At 44.6% G+C, this 3,564-nt stretch overlaps 1 long non-coding RNA gene across 1 annotated transcript; it reads left to right on the forward strand.

The window, feature by feature from the left end:
* The first annotated feature begins 871 nt into the window (after positions 1-871).
* LOC116073865 lies at positions 872-2,076 on the forward strand. Its single transcript, XR_004111951.1, has 2 exons — positions 872-909; positions 1,761-2,076. It is a non-coding gene; the product is annotated as an uncharacterized LOC116073865 (long non-coding RNA).
* Positions 2,077-3,564: the final 1,488 nt, after the last annotated feature.

Consider the following 3,564-nt stretch of genomic DNA (forward strand, 5'->3'; position numbering starts at 1 on the left):
TGCTGCTCAAGTGTGAGCACCTGTGCTCAGATCTCCAGCATCTCCAGAAGTGGGACTTGGCACGTGCCTGCAGTTCCACTACAATGAAGAGGAAGGCAGAAACAGGAGAATCCCTGGAACCTCCCTAGCCATGTAGGTCCCCCCACACACACACACTAGGGTCATGAGCATGCACACATCATGCCTGGCTTTAAGGTGCTGATAGAGACCCAAACTCGAGTCCTCTCCCTCGGGACTTTATCCCTGAGACAACTGCCTAGCCATGCTCAGGACTTCTTGCTAGTGAAATTATTTATGTACGATATATATAAACAGAGTATATGTATACATATTGTATATATATGCATATATATACAATTGCAATATATTGCAATACATATATATACACACACACAAGCATACGCACATATATTTGAAGACTGTTTATAGCAATAGCTCATTCCATAAAGGCTTAATCTGCTTATAATCCTGTTGTGTGTGAAACACACTATCTTAAGTTCCAAGACTCACTAACTGAAGCATTTAGAACAGCTCAGGGAAAGGCTTACTGACCTCTTGGGTACCCAGATTTTTTAAAGTATTTATTTAATGTGTTGAGGTGTTTTGTTTGCACGTGTGGGTCTGTGCACCACATTTGTGTCTGATGCCCTAGGATACCAGAAGAAGTCAAATGCCTTGGGACTGGAGTTACAGATGGTTGTGAGCTACCATGTGAGTGCTCAGAATTGAACCTGGATCCTCTGGAAGAGCACCTGTGCTCTTAATGGCTCAGCCACCACCGTCCCTGAACCCAGATCTGTGTTCTAGCTTCCTGTGCTCTAGATTCTATGTTCTAGAATCTGTGTTCTAGATTCAACCTTTGATGAGAATACTTCTGTGCTTTCTGCTTACAAAAGGCAAAACTGTCAGGTACAATGTTGATAAGTCACCCTCACTTCCCCCAAGCAATGCAGAAATGACCCATGGCCTTTAGGAGTGAGATGTTCTTAAGAGGTTAAAAAACCTTGTCTCTAATGACTTATTCTTGCTACTAAAGGATTTAGCTTCATTAGGATGAAATGCTCATTGGCTTGTGAAGATTACAATCCATCTCTCAAAAGGGATCCTGTTTATTTTTTATGATGGCATAGTTAGCTTCAATTGACAACTGAGTCTCCTGGGAAAAGGGAACCTCAACTGGAGGACTGCTTCCATTGGATTGCCCTGTGGACTTATGTGTTGTAGCTGCCTGCAGCCACATGTATGAATGGGTTTTCTGGAATGGGAATCAGGGCCTGAAAAATTAAGGGTACCGGAAATGCGGGAAGGGGTTTGAAAAATTAGACCAACACATGGTATGCTTTCAGTCCGCCATCATTAATTGAATTCTCTTTGTTACAAGCAAACAGGTAGATAAGGCAAAACCCCTCCCCCAAGTCCATCAGCAACTTGGCCCAATCAGCAGCTTCATCTTCAGTCTCTGGAGGCGGGACTTCCGGTGTAACAGGAACTTGTAGAGAGGCGTGGCTATTAGCAGGAGGTGGGCAGAGAGGCCTAGCTATATGTGGCAAGGCGGGGTCTGACATAATCATTCCTCAGCTGTAGGGGGGTCACAATGTGTGAGGCCACACATAAATTGTTAATTGATGTAGCAGTGGCCAGCCCACTGTGGGCGGGCGGTAACTACCCTAGGCTAGTGGCCAAAGCATATAAACGGTGTATCTGAACAAACCTAGCAGAACAAACCAGTAAACAGAGCTCCTCTGTGGTTTCTGCTTCAGCTCCTGGTTAACCTGCTAAGACTTCCAGCAATGGCCTGAAAATACAAGACAAAACAAGCCCCTTTACTCCCTGAGCAGCCCCACCACCTTGGGGACAGGAGCCCACAGGGGACACTTTTTATTCCAGCCATCACAAATCAGGGCTGGAGAGATGGCCTTTCCCAGCATACACATGACACTCACAGTTCTGCAACTCCAGTTTCAGGGGATCTGATGCTCTCCTTTCACCTCTGTGAGCACCCTGCATGCATGTGTTACATATGCATGTAGGTGATATAATTACATAAAATGGAATAAATAATTTTTTAAATCCCCACTGACACTCCCAACATGTTGCCTAATTTGTTCAGAATCTAACATATGGCTTTCCCCATTGTCTTCCCTCTTCCTGTCTATCTCATCGGTTGCCTGGATAGCTGTCCAAAGAGGCTCCCTGCCTGGAAGGAACTAGCATTCCTGATAGTTGGTCATCTCCCGAGGTATTCTGGGATATGCACTGGAGTCCCGCCAATGTACACCCAGTGTGTGGTGTTTGTTTATTTGCTCAAATCTGGCCTGAGACTGGGTGCTATGCATCCTCAGTCTGTTGAGGAGATCCTAGTGACCTGTGGAGCTGGGGCTTCACACACACTGACCCTTGGCATATGAGATCCACAGATGAAGAGAGGATATTGTGACTGACCTCAAAAGAGATTATTAGAGAGATATATCCCCTGTGGTCTGGGTACCATGAGTGTCAGTGACAAAGGCCTAGATTGCTGGCCTGCTTATAATCCTGTTGTGTGTGAAACACACTATCTTAAGTTCCAAGACTCACTAACTGAAGCATTTAGAACAGCTCAGGGAAAGGCTTACTGACCTATGTGCTGCCTCTTGGGTACCTAGATTTTTTAAAGTATTTAATGTGTTGAGGTGTTTTGCTTGCATGTGTGGGTCTGTGCACCACATTTGTGTCTGATGCCCTAGGATACCAGAAGAAGTCAAACGCCTTGGGACTGGAGTTACAGATGGTTGTGAGCTACCATGTGAGTGCTCAGAATTGAACCTGGATCCTCTGGAAGAGCACCTGTGCTCTTAATGGCTCAGCCACCAACGTCCCTGAACCTAGATCTGTGTTCTAGCTCCCTGTGCTCTAGATTCTATGTTCTAGAATCTGTGTTCTAGATTCAACCTTTGATGAGAATACATCTGTGCTTTCTGCTTACAAAAGACAAAACTGTCTTTTTTAAGTCACCCCCGCTTTCTCCAAGCAATGCAGAAATGACCCATGGCCATTTACATAAAATGGAATTTCTGGGATATGCACTGGAGTCCCACCAATGTATACCCACCTGTTACTAGGAACATTTTTCTTACTTTATAGACAGGGAGTCCAGGCAATTTCCCTTAAGTTGCTGATATAGGGGACAGATCTCCACAACTAAGAAGCTTCTCAAGGCTGACAATGCTCCCCCATTCTAATAATAGAAAGTAAGACTGGGTGTAAATATATATGATAATGTATCTGCATTGTTAATATCTTGAAAAATGCAAGAGAGAGAGAAAGAGAGAGAGAGAGGGAGAAAGAGAGGGAGAGAGGGAGAGAGATAACAGTCTAAACTAAACTCTGGGTGAGGCAGAACCCACTTGTCACCTCCACACTGAAGAGGTAGAGGCAGGAAGATGAGGAGTTCAAGGTCATCCTCAGCTGTGTAGTGAGCTTGAAGAGTCTGCCTGGAATACATGAGAACTTGCCATGAGCAAACAACAGCGAAAATCATCCATAACCCGTTTGAAGGTTTCACATATTCTTATACTTACAAAT

The sequence above is a fragment of the Mastomys coucha genome, unplaced genomic scaffold, assembly GCF_008632895.1.
Source record: "Mastomys coucha isolate ucsf_1 unplaced genomic scaffold, UCSF_Mcou_1 pScaffold23, whole genome shotgun sequence".
In the NCBI taxonomy this organism is placed as follows: Eukaryota; Metazoa; Chordata; class Mammalia; order Rodentia; family Muridae; genus Mastomys; species Mastomys coucha.